This window comes from Tamandua tetradactyla, chromosome 7 (assembly GCF_023851605.1).
Source record: "Tamandua tetradactyla isolate mTamTet1 chromosome 7, mTamTet1.pri, whole genome shotgun sequence".
Lineage (NCBI taxonomy): Eukaryota > Metazoa > Chordata > Mammalia > Pilosa > Myrmecophagidae > Tamandua > Tamandua tetradactyla.
In genome coordinates, this window is record NC_135333.1 from 61,835,660 (window position 1) to 61,854,560 (window position 18,901).

At 47.1% G+C, this 18,901-nt stretch overlaps 1 protein-coding gene and 1 long non-coding RNA gene across 4 annotated transcripts in view; one reads left to right on the top strand and one right to left on the bottom strand.

Moving 5' to 3' along the window:
* CACNA1C (calcium voltage-gated channel subunit alpha1 C) overlaps positions 1-18,901 on the bottom strand; it is a 739,906-nt gene that overhangs the window by 334,328 nt on the left and 386,677 nt on the right. The window lies entirely within an intron of this gene.
* LOC143691308 (uncharacterized) lies at positions 1,561-17,740 on the top strand. Of its 2 annotated transcripts, none has more exons than XR_013179455.1 (3): positions 1,561-1,889; positions 2,806-2,902; positions 17,686-17,740. It is a non-coding gene; the product is annotated as an uncharacterized LOC143691308 (long non-coding RNA). The 2 variants fall into 2 exon arrangements; XR_013179454.1 differs by lacking the exon at positions 17,686-17,740 and adding an exon at positions 6,264-6,704.

Genomic DNA, 18,901 nt, shown 5'->3' on the forward strand with positions numbered 1-18,901 from the left:
AAACAGGTCTGCCCTGACAGTGCTGAAAATCTCTTTCCAATTCCAATTCAATAGTTCACTCTGACAGCACATGCAGTTGAAGGTAGGTACTTCTTTATAAATATGGGGGGGGGGGGGTGGTGGAAGAAGGAAGCTAGTGTAGCTACTGCAGGTTTTACAGCTCCTTAGTCCGTCCTCCATTCCCTCCCTGGAAAGTCCCAGGACCTGGTTTCATTTCTTTCAGGTTCTTGAGCCCACCTAATGTGTGAACCTGGGTGATTTAAAGTACTCCCCCAACACGCACACACACACACACACAACAGACTCTAAAGTTGGAGAAAAAGCAGCAGCTCTGAAATGGCTGTTTGGGTCAAACCTGAAAGGAAGAAAGCAGACCAAGGAAATAAGAATGAAACAAAAACTCAAGGTGTATTGGTTTGCTAACGCTGCAGGAATGCAGTATACCAGAAATGGAACGGCTTTTAAAAAGGGAGTTTATTATCTTAAAAGTTTACAGTTCAAAGGCCATAAAAATGTGCCAAACTAAGATATTCAGAGAAAGACACTTTGACTCAAGAAAGGGCCTATGAACAGGGTTACTTTGTCAGGTGGGAAGGCACACAGTGACCTCTGTGAGCTTTCTTTCCTGGCTTCTCTTTTCAAACAGCCCTCCCAGGGGCATTTCCTTCTGCATCTCCGCCATCTCTAGCTGTGTGTGCTCTAAAACTTTTTCCAAAATGGCTCCCTCTTAGAGGACTAATAAGTGACACACCTTGAATGGGTGGAGACACATCTCCATGGAAAGGTCCCACCCACAACTGGGTAGGTCACATCTCCATGGAAACAACTTAACCAAAAAATCCCACCCAACAAATACAGAATCAGGATTGAAGAACATGGCTTTTCTGGGGTACACAACAGTTTCAAATCAGCTCAAAGGCCAGTCTTGGTTCAAGAGAAAGCAAAAACCAGTATTAGGCAAGGCTAAGAAATGGCATTGTCTAGTTGTGTTCATTAAAATTAAATTATAATCAACCCTGTTGGCAGGAGTGTCTCGGCTCTCCCTGCTGGGGAGGAGAAAGGGATGGATCCCATTTCTAGTCTCTGCCACACTCGAAGGCTCTATCGACAGTGGGCTAAACCATCCTTGTGGCCTCATCTGGCACAGGCTTCTCACAACCCCAAATGCAGATGGAAAGAGCATGTCCAGGCAAACATACTCCCTCTCTTGATCTCTGGCTCCCCAAGATGGAATTCAATTCAGTTCTGTCTAGATTCTCAGTCCCTTTTTAAAAGTCACCCCCCATCCAGTGCAATTATTATGCACTGCAGAGTGTCCCTGGCCAGCTGGTTTGCTCACTCTTCTAAAGAAAGATTTGGCTTAGCAAAACTCCAGGCAGGTGGCTGGAGAATGACCCAGGGACGCTGGCGGCTACATGAAGCCCAGTTCGCCTGGCTGTCTGCTCTCCATTTCCCACTTTGCACAAGCTTCTGGGACAGGATTCAGGAAGGGGAGCAGCAATTTGAGGGCATGTCATCCTGAGGGAGGGGTGCTGGCGGTTTAGTAGTGCAGAACTGATACGGAAGGTGGGGCTTCCATCGGTTTAGGAACTTCTAGGGATGAGGTCCCCTTACTCCTTCCTCCACCCCCTTGTTTCCTGTCGATCTGCTCTGGGAGGCGTCTTCCCCATTCCCGCCATCTTCCCCGGCTCCTGCCTCGTGGTGATGACCACCTAACCATACCCGACTCCAGAGTCTCTTTCCTCCGAGCCACGTGAACAGTGCTAGATCAGTCGTGCTAGAACACCTTGAATGTCCCCTGATGTCGCCTCTCCCGCCACAACAAAGAAGACCTTGCCGCCTGCAGCGCCGGGTTGAAGCGCCATCACCTGGCATTCAGGAGTCAGGAGGTGGGCTTCCCAGCCGCGCTTCAGGCCTGGCGGGGCAGATCTCACCTCTATTTCCTGGGTGCGCCTTGTCCGTCCCCAGCCCTGCCCGTGCCCTGCATCTTCCACTCCTGATCCCTCCCACTCCCGGCCCGCTTCAAATCCTGTGCACAATTCAGGCATGGTTCATGCCCCACCTCACCGGGAACCTCCCCCCTCCCATACACACACACACACACACACACACACACAGAGAGACAGTGCTCTCCTCCGTCCCCACATCATTGGGGGAAGGAAGCATCTGGCAATTCTCTCCCCTGGGCAGAGGCTCCCGACCTGCCTGTTCCATGGGCCCTTCGGGCTTTGACTTGGTTGAAGCTTGGCCGGGAAGCCTCCTCCCTCTCCACCTCCTACAGGACAAGCCCTGCTTTGGGCTCCCAAGGGTCACACAACACCCTTCTTCCTAGCTCCATCTGGGCCCCATTCCAGGAAGCAGCACGAGGGCTCCTGGCATGGGGCAGAAAGGAGTAGAGAAGCAGAGCCAAGGAGACACAGGCCCCCACCCTGCCGCACCAGGCATCACGGGCTTCAGACCTGCCCACAGACACACATACACACCTGAGTCAGGTGTTAGGAGACCTCGGCGGGGTGAATGAGTGTCTCAGCACAGTCCACCATCTGTCTGTATGGAATCCCCACCTTGATGCCACCTTCCCTAAGACACACCCTTGGCCTCCCAGCCAGAGGGCCCTGGTCCTCCTTTACACCCCTGCCCATCTGACATTGCCTTGATGCAGATTCGGGTAGGTGACCCCTTCCCCACCCCCCAACACATACACGCCAGCCCACTGCTGGGTACATGGTAGGCATTCAATCAAGATTATTTTGTCCTTCAAAACAGCAGACACCTTAAAATAACCCTCCCCACTTTCTTCCACAGTAACAACCCATCAATCCCGTCTATACACTTTAGACTTGAAAAAGCACTGTCTTGCAGAGTTTAATTGGATCCTCACCACTGCTCTGAGAAAGCTGGGGTAAGCATCCTTACCCAACGTTGCAAACCGGGAATACCGAGGAGGAGGTAGGGCAGGGTTAGCCTCAGATGCTCATCTGCACACAGGATCTGTTTCCCCCCACAAATAACCCAGTGCTTACTCAGGGGTCCCTCCAAGATGAAGGGTGGAAGTTCTTACTCATGAAAGGGGATGATAGCAGTAATACATGGAATTCATCAAATTCCAGCTTCATTAAGTGATGTTTACAAAATCTTCTGGCAACCCATACACATCAAAGGCAGGCAGCTTGTTTTATATGATTGATGAAGATATTTCATTTTTTAGGCATAAGAATTTAATTAGAGGGGAAGTGCCTTCCCAGAGGGCTTGTCAATTGAGGGCTCACCCTACAGACCTTCTGGTGACCTTGGCAGCCCTGGAGACCTCATTAATTGAATGGGGAGGGGTGTCAGGCCGAGGGGAGGTGATGACAGAGCCACATGGAGCTAATGGGGTGGCGTTTTCCAGCAGAGGCCTCCCACCAAAGGCCCACAGAGCAGGTTCTGGAACACGACATGAGCATCTAGTCTTGGAAGCCCCACACAGTGCGTTTTCTTACCAAGTTGCTCAGAGCACATTAGAAGCACATGCAGGAAATGCTGTGGCTTTGGGGACAGGAGCAACTATGCTGCATTTGGGGTGAAAAATGGGCATTTCAGCCAGCACATTACTGAGCCAGGCCACAGGGAACAATGCAGGTTACTCGGGCCTTCTGTCCTGGGCTGACTGAAATAGGAAGGGAGTCCTGGCTTCGGTTCTCAGGCCTTTCCTGGGGTCTGAGAACTCTCTTCCTTGCTCCAGTTTCCTCACTGGATAATTCTTGGTCCAGAGAATGTGGGAGAGGCAGGGGACATGGGTTTGGGGCCAGGGTGGGGAAAGGGACAGTCTGAGGGAATGCAGAAATGCAGATCCTGTCTAGGAGAAGATACGTTCTCTTGAAACCAAGTCAAGACAAGAAATGCTCATGACATTTTCCACTTTGCAGTATTTTAGACACCAAACTAAACGAGACAATCACTGCAGAAAAGTTCTGGAGGAAGGATACATGGGAAAGAAGGCATTAGAAACAACCACCCTCTCATAACTTTATCTTCCTTGAAAAAAAAATCATCCCTTATCAAGCCGGGTGAGCCGCCCTGGAGGAGACGCCTAGGGACTCACCCCTCACACCTCCATTTCCTGCCAGGGCGTCTGGGGCCCAGATAAAGGCAGCAAGGACTCCTGGCTTTTTACTTTTAGACCCTAGGGATGCAGCACTTCAGTGGATTCAGGATGGAGGGAGGTGATTTCTCTTTAGCAACAGTTGTCAGAGGCTTGGGGCAGTCCTCTGAGCAGTGGGCAAAGCAGGCTTAGAGCAGTGGTTCTCAGCCGAGGGCAATTCTGCCCTCTGCCCACCAGGGGACACCTGGCAGTGTCTGGAGACATTCGTGGTTTTACAACTGGGCTGGGGGTGAGGAATGCTACAGGCATCAATGGGTAGAGGCCAGGGGTGCTGCTAAACATTCTACAATGCACAGGACACCCCCACCACACAGAATGATCTGGCCCCAAAGGTCAACTGTCTGAGGCTGAGAGCCCTTGAATTAGAGCATCTGAAATGGTTCATTCAACAACTGCCTTCTTAAGGGCCCCAAGGGATTGGACCAGAGGGTCTGGCCAGGGCCAGTTGTTGAAACCACTTTGAGGCAGCTTCGGCTTGAGTTTATCAATAAGAGCTTTCTAACAATTAGATGGGCACTCAAAGGAGCCTCCAGGCTCTTTGGATGATTCAGGCAGGTCCTGCCAAGAAGACTGCAGAGGGCTTCTTGAGTTGAGGGAAAAATGAACTGGGAGATCTCATGTTCTTTGCCAACTTCAAAGATTCTAGTGTCCAGTGGTGTAAGGCTGTGGCCCAGGGAGCTATGGAGCTGGGATGATTGGAGGGTACCTGGTAAAGGGAACAGAGCTCAGGTGCTGTTCAGGGGAGAAGGGTTTAGAGAAACGGGGGCCTCGGTTCAGGTCAGTAATTGCTGAGCCTGCAGGAAGCATCTGTTATCCGTGTAAGGGGCGCTCAGCCGCCCAACAAGTAATTTGGGCAACTGGACTATACAGCTCAAGTAAATAACTGACTTCCAAACCCAAGGTATTTCCTCTTCCATTTCCTATCATTCTCCCCATTTGCTCTTTCTCTTTCTATTAGTTGAAAGGTAATATGGTACAGTGGTTAAGGGTACAGACGGTAAGAGCTGGACTGCCTGGGTTCAAATCCCAGCAGTGTCACCATCTAGTTGTGTGTTCCTGCTCAGGTTATATGACTTCTCTAATGCCTCAACTTCCTCATCTGCAAAATGGGACAGCAATAGTTTCCTACCTCATAAGCTTGCTGTAATATAAACTATCCAGCATGGGGTCTGGCATGTGATAAGCACTCAATCAATGTTGAGTGCTATAAATATAGTCGCTGCCTACTGCTGGGAATGGTTTAGCCAAGGACTCCTCAACTGATGGAAGGGAGGTGGGGTATCTGGTCTCCCACTGGTACTATAAATGAGAGGAGGAATAGGTAGTGAGAAAGAATTAATTCCTTAAAAGTCAGTAAAAAAGGATGTTCCTAGAAGGAAAAGGTCATCTTCCCATGAGAATTATCCAAACAAGCCACTGAGTTGAATGCCCCAAAATGAATGCAATAGCAAGAGTCTCTTTGGTGGATGCTGGGGCTATGCTTTCTTTGCTTCATTTCTTTCTCTGATTCTCCCTGCAACCACTACATCTATACAACCTCAGGGAAAATGCCCTTCTTTTCTCCCCAAGACTAAATAAAAAATCTCCACACTCCTAAGCAGACTGCAATATTTCTTGACCACCAACTATATGCAGAGACCACAATTCTATCTCCACTTTATGGATGAGGAAACTGAGGCTTATAAAACTGAAGTAGCTCAAGACTCTAAAGATATCGGATAATGGAGCTGGGATTTAAAGACAGATCTGCCTGATTACAAAGCTTTCCTGACCACTACATAAAACCTTCCTTCAGAGTCCATGCAATACATTTCCTAACATGACAATGCCAAGCATGGGGCTTAGATCTCAGAAGGCAGAGCTGAGGTATGAGGGGTTCTTTCTCCTTTTGCATGTTGCACCCCTACCAAAGATGCCTCTGGCCTGGAAAACACAAGCATTGGCCACAACACAATGTAAGCATATGGTAGGTTGAATTAGGTGCCCAAGAAAAACATTCTTAATCTTAATCCCTTTCCTTTGGGTGTGAAGCCATTGTAAAGAGGGCTTTTTGAAGATGTTATTTTTAGTTGAGGTATGGCCAAATGAATGATGTTGCATCTTAATCCTATTACTGAAGGCCTTATAAAGAGAACGACATTGGGACAAGTGGAAAGCTGGAAGTCTGCAGGAACCTCTAAGAGAAAGGAAAGGACCTCACCCTGTGACATGAGTCAGGGCTACAAGCCAAGGAACCCCAAGGATCGCTGGCAGCCAGCACCAGAAAGTTACAGACCTTGGGGAGAAAGTATTGCCTTGCCAACTCCTTGATTTGGACTTCTCTTAGCCTCAAAACATGAGCCGATAAATTCTCAGTGTCTCAGCCAACCACTGTGTGGTTTTTGTCACACCAGCCAGGAAAACTAAGACAGAGCCCTACCATTTTTGTTCTTAATCTTGAAAAAAGATGATCCCAAGTGAGATGGTACTGAAAAATCTCACCAACATTCTATCAAAATGTCACATACTGTTAAAATCCAGCCCAAACTCCTTCCCTACCCAAAGCTGCTAAAGGCCACTCTCCAAGCCACATTTCAGTTCACACAGGACTATGGAGCTTCATTCTGGTTACATGTCAATCCTAACAGGGTTTTTGTTTTTCATCCTAGCAATATTCTTTCACTGTATGGGAACATGCTGTTAGAGCAATCCAGTTCTGCAACCGCAATTCTGGCCGTGGCTCTGCTGTTGGTTCCTGTGTGAGCCTCCATAGATTGCCATTCTCTTTTTGGGTGTCAGTTTGCCCATCCATCAAATGAGAGCTCTTGGAAAGAAAACTCCCAATCTTTTCTGGGGTCACCACCCTTCAATTCAATGTGGGTCAGGGAACGGCCATTTTCTTCAGTGTTCTGGGCCAAATGAACCCCAGAGATTAATCCTGGCAGCTAACGTCCATCTCTAAGAGGTCCTCTGTGCCAACTGGATTCCACTGCAGAGACATTTAGGGATTTGGTCAACTTCAAAGGAAGACTCTTCCTGCTGGAATTCAAATGCTGCCATTATTGGGTTATAACTATCCACATCCCCATTTTATATCTGGGATATATCTTATAGTCCAGGCAAGGAGCAAGTTTAGGAGTTACTTTTTGACTGTCTCCCAGTTCCTGAGAAAGGAACTTTCCCCCTGAGACATCCCCAGCTCCTTCTCCAGGGCACCCCACATTCTGGGTCCCACCAGGAGCCAGGAGAAATCTCAAAGTGTGGCAAGCAGCCGGAAGCATGAGTTTATATCCAGCATGCCAAACATTCTCTAGATGACTTCTAAACATAACCAGGCTTTAATATAGTGCCTTTTCTTGAGCCGACTACTCGCTTGAAATCCTTGCCCCACACAGCTGCAAGCTCCCTATTCCCTCGAGGAGGCTATCTGCAGTTCTCCACCAGGTGCTGCAGCCCCGTGAGAAGGCACCATCAACCCCAACAGGAAAGGGGCTTCTTCAATGTGCCAATCACCTCCACATATGGGTCATCTCAGTTGTTGAGAAGCTGCGTGACTCAATCATATGCTGGAAACCACTGGGGACTCCTCCACACACTCCAGCCAAACGTCTGGATCCTTATGGCCAGGACTCAGGCTTGCCCATCCTTGCCCTAAAAAGGGAGGAAGGCCTGTAGACCTGTGACCCATCCAGTTTGGAGGTGGTCCCAGAAGTCAGATCCTCCCCACCTGGTAAATAACCATCCTGGTGCTGGCAGCTAGGCCAGGGGCTCCCCCACCTTCCACTGCGGGTGGGCAAGGAGGGGCACTGTTATGGCCCAGAGTGGGCCTGCTGTAGTCACTTGGCTGCTGTGCCAGGATAAGGCTCTCTCGGACCTCAGAAGACTCCTGGATTGCTGGTTCTCTTGGCAGTTCCAAGAGCTGTTTCTAACAGCCACAGGGCAAAATTCTCTTGCTCCCAGCTCCTCCTTTGGTATCGCAGGCCCCTCTTCTGGAATCTGCATGAGGACTGACACCCCTGGCTTCATGTGCATGTGTGCACATGAACATACACACACACACACACACACACACACACACACAGTGATACCTGTTCCCAAGGGCAGGAAGGGGCTACAGGAATGTGTGCTCTAATAGAAGCTGACCGGGGACCCCCAGGCAGGCCTGGCCTGCTGTTGGAAGCTTGGGCATGAATCAGGCAGAGAGGGAATGGGGCCTAGTCATGTAGGTGGGGCCCAGGCTCCAGAACCCAGAAGGCCAATCCTCCCAGGAATTCCAAGGTGCAATTGATTGAATTGTGTCCTTTCCAAAAGACACATTCAAGTACTAATCCCTGAATGTGTGAAGGTGAATTTATTTATAAATAGGATCTTTGAAGATGCTATTGGTTAAAAGGAGGCCAAACTGAATTAGGATGGGCCTTTAGTTGAATATGACTGGTGCCCTTATAAGGAAAGGAGATCTGGACACAGAAAGAGTGAGAGACACAGAGGGAGAGAGGCTGCCAGGTGAAAGAGGCAGAGATCAAGTTATCCTGTCACAAGCCAAGGAACTCCAGGCTTCCTAGCCACCCACTGGAAGCCAGGCGAGAGGCATGGAACAGATTCTCCAATTTAAGAGGAAGCAGGGCCCTGCTGACAGCTTGATTTGAGACTTCTAGCCTCCAGAAACACAAGGCAAAAAATTGGTGGTGTTTAAGTCAGCTAGTCTGTCGTACTTTGTCACAGCGGCTTCGGCAAACTAAGATACAAGGCATGAACCGTGAGGTCGGTCCTGACAGCCCCTGTACTCCTGAGATTCACAGGCACCCCGTGACCAGATCAAAGGAGCCCTGTGCAACCCCCATACGGCATCAGGCCTGGAGCTGCGAGCCTCCAGGAGTCAGAGCTAGCTGCGCACAGGACACGCCCCACTAAACCCACAGGTAACCATGGAGAGCCCAGCTACTTCCCCCATCCATTTCCAGAAAATGCAAGTTTCTGTAACTGTCTGGGTTTTGCTGTTGCCTCCTGGAACTATCTACAGGCTGAAATGAAATAAAGAACTCTGTGAACAGGCCATGCACAGAGCACACAGAGTCTGGCTGACGTGGAGTTGAAATGAAACAACCCGTAGGGGGGGCAACCATGGGTGCTGGGATTCTCATTTAGTTCTCTCTCACTGGCAAAGGTGGAAAAAGGCATAGAGTCTATGCTGATGTGAGGAAGCATTCATTCATTCATTATTCATTCATTCTTTTGTTGCTAACTGCAGATTGCATGATAGTCTCACATCCCCTGGAGATATTATAAGGGGTGAGGTATGGCCCCTGCCTTGGAGGAACTTAAGGAAGCAAAGAATTACAACAGGGTGGGAGACAGGCAGGGATGCAATACTAAATGGGGAGGAACGCCCACTCCTTAGAAGAGGGTTCTGCAGGCTCAGTGGCACAAATCAGGGGAAAGGGGCTATGTACGGGTCCGGCATTCTAAGAAGAGGGGGCACCCTGGTAAAAAACCAGGAGGTGAGATAGCTCCAATCCCAGGACAGCCCCAAAGGAGTCTTTGAGGCAAATGAGAAACTGAAGTGATGGTCTCACACACACACGCACTGCTTTGTGTATATTTGTGTATATACCTGAACACTTTTGCCATGAAGTGGATACAAAAATCAAGGTCTATTGTCTAAGTCTCACTTGACTCCTACTTTCCATGGCCCTCTGCTGAGCCCCACAGAACCTGCATCACGTTGTCAGACATAGAGAGTCATTTTCAGGTGGTAGAAGGTCACTGACCGTACTGAGATACATAGGAGGCATTCAGAGACACCGATGAAATATTTGGCTGAGCCACAGCCATCCCGACCCAGGCTTAATATCTGGGTGATCTTTTCCTGGGGTCACAAATTTTTAAAAATACCAAACTCATTGTTCCCAAACCCTGGGATTATGAATACACTTCCCTTACGACCTGCGAAAGGTGAGCTCATCCAGGGTGGTGATGGGGAGAGGAGTGGAGAGGTGGGAGTGGGGGAGAAAGGGTGCAGTTCTGCAGAGCACCTCATGCCCCCACCATGGCACCTCCACCTCTCCCCCTAAGCCCACAGCCATCGGAGCTCCTCTCACAGCCAGCCAGGCCACCGGCAGTCCTTTACAGGGAGCAAGGTCTTGGCGAAGGTTTCCAGGGAGTCTGGGAGGGCAGGGCTCCCTGGTGATCTCTGAGGCAACTTGGAGAACTCCTGATGGAAAACAGCAGCAGGCTTTGCATCTTAAACACTCCTTTAAATCTCCTCTGATCGCTACCATATGGCCCGAGTCCCTTCCCAGACGCAGCCCGGGGCTGGGATGATTAATGACGGTTTCAGAGAGCTGGGCAGGGCCCTGAGGGGCTGGGTGGGTCCTACTTCCCCTTCCACCAGGTCCTGGACCTCGGATTTGGGCCCAGGGAAGAAAGGAAAACCCCACGAAGGTTCAAACGAATAAACATCAGACCTATTCCTTTTTAGGATCTCAGGCGTGCATTGCAGGGTCCCCCCCCCTCCCCGGCGCTCAGCTATGACCCAATTGTGTCACTATCTTGAAACGAACTCTTTCTGGTGGCCAGCTTAGATCAACCTCCAGAGACTGTAGTAGGCAATTTGCATAAGGAGACCAAAATCACCTTGTAATTAAGAGCACGGTCGTCAAAATTAAGCAGATGGATCCAAATCTAGCTCTGCCACTCTCTAGATGGGATCTTGGGCAAGTTACTAACATGCTCTGTGCCTCAGTTTCAACATCTGTTCAATGGAGATAGTAACAGAATCTACCTCCTGGAGTGACTGTGAGGTCCCCCCAAGTTAATATATGTAACAAAGCACTTCGTATTTAAGGATTTAAACTATTAAAATACTTTAGGGGGGGCCACGGTGGCTCAGCAAGAGGACCCGGGTTCGATTCCTGGTGCCTGCCCACGTAAAAAATACTTTAGAATGACTGGTGAATAGCCACTGCCCTAAACCCCCCAAGAATCTCCCACCACCCTCGTCCTGCCCCCCGAGGTACCAGGACTTCCCTCCCTCCCTGCTATGAAGGAGTTAAGCCCTGGCATGGCAGGAGGAGAGAAGAGAGGGCCTGCCCCCCGCATGGCATGGGAAGTGACTGTCACTCCTGCTCTACAGACTCTTCAAATTCCTCCGTGGCCTCTGCACACTCTGCAAGTGCTTTGCCACAATCCCTTGTCCATTTCTCTCCCAGAACTGAGCCTTTTCTTGAGCCTCAGAAGTTCCCACAACCCCTGGCTAAGAAGTGATGGTTCAAATGGAGCAGGAGATTCCAAAGAAGCAGGAACAGGCCTTCTCATAGCCTTTCCGGATTACTTCAACCTGGAGACCCAGAGCTCATGGCCAGAGACAGTGACCTTGTGTGTTCCCAGTTTTATTTCTACGCCAAAGACGTTTGGGAAACACTTGAATCAATGTCCACACTTCTGTACAAGTAAGAAAACCCCAACACTAGCCTCTTGGGGCAGCAGCACGTGCTCATCAAAGTAAATATTTCTTCGAAAAATTGGAGTTAAATCAGTTCAATTCCAAGGCCACTCCTTCCCGCCGGTTCTGCTGGGGTTTGCAGTCACTGGAGAGGGGATTCTTGTAGAAAGTGTACAACATTTAGAGTCAAAAGTCATGAGTTTGAATCTCAGTCCTACTGCTTAAGAGCTGTGAGGCGTTTGGGACCCCTCAGCCCCCACGCCCCCACCTGTAAGTGGAGTTTGCTGTGAGGATGAAGTGAGGGTAGAAGCGCCTATCCCAAATTGACACTCAACAAATGAATGAGAGAAGGTTTTGGATGCTGCAGCTTCATATGCCCTTGGTATATAATAAACACTCAAGAGAACTTAGTTGAATATAAATAAAAAAGGAATTGGTCGATCTTTTGCTCTCTAATGTAAACAGATCCACAATTTTGAAAAAGGTTGGGGAGAAAGAGGAGAGAGATTCAGACAAGAGTACAAGGCAAGTTCCTACCTCCTATGAATGCAACTGAGCCCAGAGTTACATGCCCAAAGACGCTGTGAAACTGCAGCGTGGGAAACACTCTCACAACTGCCCCTTCTTTACCATATCATTCCATTTTACAGGCTGACAATTCTCAACATATCCAGTAAACTTCCTTTCCGGGGACTATGGCAGGTAAATTTCTGAGTAGTAGGTAGCAATCAGCCTTAAAAGTATGAGCCGTGAGATCTCAAGAAGACATTATTGGGAAACAACGATGTCCTAGATTTCAAGATATTCTGGATTGCCTAGAAGATGTCTTTAGTAACCTAATTCCAGTTTCAACGCAAGACTGCTCTTTACATTTGCTGCCTGAGGGAACCAAAGATTTTCAAACAATCACCATCAAATCAACTTGAGTGTGTAGGGAAGGTGGCACAGTTCTCTCAATTTCCAGTACAGGAACCAAACTGATCATTATATTAGGCAGGAAACGAAACACTGTTATATTGGAAAAGTAATGTACTTTTAGTCAAGGCAAACTGACCCTTATTTGGCATGTGCACGACTCTGTGTTTCAGCCTTTTCCACTTCGCTGCTCTTTTTTTCATATGAATAATTCCTTCTCTAACCAGCTGCCAAATCATTTCCTACTGCCATGTAAATAGCAGCTCAAGATCCATCTATTCCAGGAAGCATTATCTAATTAAAAGTATAGATTCTGCCACCTACCAATTTATTGTCCCAGTCCCCACTTTCAATCAAGGCAGTTCTAGCATGATGGTAGAGCAACTGCTCACCTGGCTTGGGCTATGCTAGGAGGGCTGCAGATAAAATACAGCATACCCAGCTACATTCAAATTTCAGATAAGCAAGAAATTTTTTTTGTATATGTATGTCCCAAATATCATCTGGGATATAGTTATGCTAAAAAATTATTCATTGTTTACCACTGAAATTCAGATTTAACTGGGTGTCCTGTTGTCTGTTTTGTTTATGCCTAAATCTGGCAACCCTTCTGCTATCCATCTTCCTTGCTTACACATCAGAGAAAAAGAAGAAAACTGAACAGCACAATAAAGACCGGTCACAAAGACCATGTATTAAGTCTCAATCATTTTCTTCAGGGAGCCACTTAAACTCTTACTCAGTCATTTCCCACCCAATTGTTAACAAGCTTTGTGGCAGATTACCGGTGGCAAACTTTAGAAAGGAGAGGAGCTGCTAAAAGGAGGCAGAATGCTAGCGTAGCAAGAGCCCCTAGCTTAGAATCCAAGAATTGGCCCTGAGTCCCGCTGTCCCCTCTTCAACCACGAAGTCACTGACATGTTGCTCAACTCTTGAAAGCCTCAATTGTTTTCTTTTTCTTCTCCTTTTAATAAACAAATTGGAGATGATACTATCTACCTTGCAGCGTTGATGTGAGGATTAAATAAAATAATTCATGTGAAAAGTGCTAAATTAATTTAAGATGCTTGTTATCACAAAGAGACATACTGACAGAGGAAGAAATAAGCATCTGCTATTTCACTGCAAGGAAAAGAGGCAAACAAACTATAAAATCAAATGCCAGAGCTCAAAAAGACAACATTCTGGAAGTCTTTAATGTAGGAGCAAAAAACCCTGTAAAGTTTGGGGGTGGGGTGGGGGATGGGGGGCCCCTCATTCCACTACAGTACTGATGCTCGAAATAGTGGCTCAGATGTATCAGAAAAGATTAAGTGACGGTCAATGTATTCTGTTGAAGAAGGGATGTGTTTCATCTAGGCAAATCAATCAAAGTTTAGGAGCTAGACAAAAGTCAACCAAAAACCATGGTAGCTGGTTTTTAAAGAGTGCACTGAGCCCCTACTCTTTGCCAGGTATATTCAAATCCATGAGTTTAGAAAGAAAGTCTTTGTTCAAAGCAACCTTTACTGTTATTTCTCTAATAGGCATTTGTTGGGTGAATGAAAAGAGTGAATGAATGGATCCCTAGGGTGAATCTGCAAAGTGCTGGAAGCAAAAAAAAGACTCAGGACATACCTGTAACTTGATGAACTCCAATTACAGGTGACAGAGAGAATAAAAAGCACCAAAATGTGCACAAAGTGGAAATACGGGGCTCAAAATTCTCCATCTTCAACAGGCACACGTCAGAAATCAAAGGGCAGGTAGCGTGGTTGCAATTACGACTCAGCAATTACATTCATTTTGTAATCGGCCAGATTATACTGCTCGGTGAACCAAAGACAAGACATTTCTAAAGATAATATTAAAGTGGTTAAAACTTAGTGAGGGGAATGGATAGATAGAATGATACGGGAAGTGACAGCAAAACATTAAAAGTCGGTGGATCTGTGTTTCTGGATGTAGGGTAATGTCAGAGTTCTCTGTATGGATTTTTATTATTTTTGCAACTGTCCTGTAAGTTTGAAAGTATTTCAAAATAAAAAGATTTTTAAAAATTGAGTTATCTTAGTTCTCTAATATTTGGAAATAATCTGTTGTCTGTCCCCCCCCCCCCCCCTCAACAAATGACTGATCCCACATTCGTGCTCATTGTTTTAACCCATTAGGACAAGTAGAAACCTGCCTGAGCAGCATGGGACCGAGCCCCTGGAAAGATACCTGTGAGAACGAAATGCAGCCAAGAGCAGCAGGGCGCCACTGGGGGCTGGAATAAATCAACATCAAGTTTCAGGGAATTAACCGCCCCAGCCAGGACCAGAAAGGCTGACCCACGGAAAATTCCCTGTCAGTCAGGCTCCCTAATAACCAATTAGTGACCTCTGAATGTGGGGCCCTCACACAGATCCACGCAGAGGGGAAATACAGTTTAGGGGCAGGTGTCAAAGGAGATGTCAGTCCTGGCCTTACCCTCCTGAAAACTCGTTTTCTAAACTTGAAGATGAAACAGCACAAAGGCACAAAGATAACCATAAACGTCTGCTCAAGAAGCACGTGGACAATACCATAGCAAATCAGGGCTGTGCAAAATGCCCAGTCTTGGAGTGCCAAAGCTTGCAGCTACTCATGCAAATTGCAAAAAATAAAAAGCATTACTCCTTGCACTAGGATTCTACAGCTACTTCTAGAATCTATGCTTACAAAGGCAGGACCTCACTTGCATTAACTTGGAATCCTAAGGAAATCAGAACCTACCAGGCTCCTTAGAGATCAGTGAACTGAATCTCTCATTTGAGCAGAGGAAAACGGAAAAATGATCATATGTTAAACTCTTTACAAATGGAATTTAATCCTCATAACAGTTCTATGAGAGGTAGATAGCATAATCACTTCCCCAGTGAAGAAACAGGATCATAGTCCAAATATTTCACCTGAAATTGTATAGCTAGCATGGAGGGGAAGAGGGGTTCAAGCTTGGGACCCTTGAACCAATGCCGGGGCTTGTCCTTGCTGTTTCACGGCAGAAAGCGGCAGGGAGGGGCCTGCCCAAGTTCACAGGTTAAGAGGTAATAATTGGCAGAGGCAGGTCTAAGCACAGGCTCCTGACTCTGAGTCCAGGGCGCTTCTCACTTTACTGACAAGGGCTTGAAAATACCTACAGCTGTATTTCAGTAAAAGTCAAAAGCAGGTTGTCGTCAAACAAAGGCTGTAAGGCATAAATTAATCCATTGAATGTTTACTGCGGTTCTTTTCTCAAGGAAATTTCAGATACGGAGTAAATCCCATCTCATCACTTCCAGGAATTAGCTAAATTCCTTCATTGCACCAAAATTTTGTTTGTCTTAACTAGGTAGAAATAAGGAAGCTGCGGGTTGCTCTTGGATCAAGACAATGAGCGTTAGTTCAGAAAACATTTTCCAAGGCTATATCATAGCTATTATTTCCCTTTGAGATTAGTAAAGTTAGCATGGTGTGAAGAATCAGGAAATATCATCCTCTCCTGTTGAAAATCTTGATTTGGACAAGCTTTTTAAAGTGCATTTTGGCAATATATATATCAAAAGGCATAATTTTTCACCTACAAATCCCACTACTGGAATTCATTCTCAGGAGATGAGCAAGTGTGAAAAGAGGTGCATACATAAAGTTATTCTTTCCATTGCAATTGGTAACAGTGGAAACAACCCAAACAGGGCACAAAGGACATTATGACACCTTCAGATTATACAATATTAGGCAAATATTGAAATGATGGGTACATGCATATTTAATGTCACAGAAGGCTATTCATTGTACTTAAAGAAAAAAGCAGATTACATATTAGTATGTGTAGTAGGAATCTTTTTAAAAAGTTATATATTTCTATGTTTGCACAGAAAAGGCTGGAAGAATACACACATAATGACAGTACTGTTCCTGAGGGATAAGGTTTTGAATTATTATTATTATTTTTTGCTTTTTTATTATCTGTCTTCTAATTTTTCTATAATGATTATTGCATTACCTGTGCCTTATAATTTTACAGTTCTTCTTTAAATTAAAATAAAGACTAGTCTTGAATCCAGGAAAAAAATTTTTCACACGAAGTAATATGGTAACACACAACAAGATTATCAGTTTAGCCCATAAAACCTGGCTTGGAGGGACCAGTACAGTGGTGCAGTATTGGGGGGGGGGGTAAGGGTGGGATGCGGGCTATGGGCAGAAGGGATGAGAAGGAGGGAAGTTCTTTCATCTGCTTGTACCTAGGACATGCCCTTGGCCCCCTGTGCCGGTTTGAAAGGATTATGTACTCTAGAAAAGCCACGTTTTAATCCCAATCCATCTTGTAGAAGCAGCTGCTTCTTTTAATTCTGATTCATCACTGTATATTGGAAACTTGGTTAGATTATCTCCACAGAGATGCAACACACTCAATTGTGGGTATTAACCTTTGATTAGAGGGAGATGTGACTCCACCCATTTCAGGTGGGTCTTGATTAGTTTACTGGAATCCTTTAAAAGAAGAAACATTTTGGAAAAAGTGAAAGAGTCATGACAACCACAACAACCCAAGCAGTCAGAGACCTTTGGAGATGAAGAAGGAAAGTGCCCCCAAGGGAGCCTCGTGAAATAAGAAGCCTGAAGAGAAAGCTAGCAGACATCACCATATGCCTTTCCAGTTGAGAGAGAAACCCTGAATTTAACTTCATTGGCTTTTCTTGAGTGAAGGTAACCTCTTGTTGGTGCCTTCATTTGGACATTTTTATAGACTTGCTTTAATTAGGACATTATCACGGCCTTAGAACTATAAACTTGCAACTTAGTAAATTTCCCGTTTTAAAAACCATTCTGGTACATCACATTCTGGCAGCTTGTAAACTAGAACAGCACCCCTCCCGCTTCCAAGGGCTTCCGATAATCTCACGCTCCCCAGACCCTGGCCTGAGGTATACGTGGGCACACGGGATCTCACACTGAGCCCTCCTCCCCTAGACTGTCCATGCTTCAAACTCACCTTCCCACTTTAAACCCATCCACTCCAGCTTCACCAAGGGAAGGGCATATGCCAGGACGATGGTCCAGCTGAGCCATCTCTGGTCACTGTCCACTGACCAGGGGCAGAATGACCATGGCTCCTGCTGCACCAAGTCCCACCAGGGGGCTGAGGGCCACAGCCACTGCTGGTCTTGGTATGGGTTCAGTGGCCACATGACCTCTTTCCCCTTGGCCTCTCTTTCAGGCAGTCCCTTGCTCACGAAGTGCCCATCCAGGGGCCTCTTCCTGCTCTTGACTCCATGGTGATGCTGGTACGTCTATGCAGACAGACGCCCGTCTCAATCATCTCTGACTCACTGACTCAGAAGGGGTTTGCTGCTAATTAACTAACCCCTTGCCAGACACCAAAGAAGCTTCAATAGATTTTTATTTTTTTAAAAAGGACTTGCCCCTGCCATCTCACACAGAGCCAACACTTGGATCTCAAGCTGACCACAGCTAACTCTGAGGATGGAGCAAAATCCATCTGGCCAAAGAGAATGAAGCTGGTGGTGGTGAGGGGTAGGGTGGGAGAGTGACACACGGCCAGGCCACACAGGACGCAGCTCCAGTACTGACAGTCTGGGCTGAATCCTCGGAGAGTGATTTGAGGTGTTGAAGCAGGAAGAGGGCACAATTAAAGGAGAGTTAGGGGAAGATGAACTGGTGGCAGCAAGTGAGGGATTGCAGGGGATGGTGAGAACAGAGGCAAAAGGACCGAACTCATGGTGGAAGGAGCAGGTATAACCACTGACGCTTTCTGAGGGGGCAGCAAACGGCAAAGATTTGGGTCCAGGGGTCTCCCAGCCCTGGGACCTGAGTGCATTACTCAGCATCTCCTCTGGGCGGCCTGTTTTCCGCACATATGATAACCCTGCCCTCGGATCTCAGATGGCTGCTGGGAAGAGCCAGTGAGGCAGCTTGTTTAAAGTGCTTTGTTAAACTGTAGAGCGCTATACAAATGTTAGCTATTATTATTAAATGGCTGAGACAGTATTTTGTCAGCAGCTTAGTTCTGCTCGGTTGAGCACTATGCTCCAAACACTTCACCAAATACCAAACAGGGCTTTGTTATTTAGGGAAGAGATTCAGGAGCTTTCATGGAACACTGGGAAATCTAAACAGCAGCTAGAAACATGACCATCCCAGCTTCCATGATGGCCATCTTCACTCTAGTGGGGCTTGGGGCTGATATTACTGGGACCTGCAGGTGCATATCCACAGGGAGCCCACACTCAGGGGTGGTGGGGTGGTGGGGGTGGACTCAGCTCCAGAAGGAGTCTGGGTTTGGGGAAATGGTGAAGGAGAGGGATAGTGCTCACTTGGCCAGGTACAATGATCCTGGCTTCATCTGCCTTTGTTTATCCAGTGATTTACCTGAATGCCGATTTAACTCTACAGGGCATGGCCTCTATCCAGAC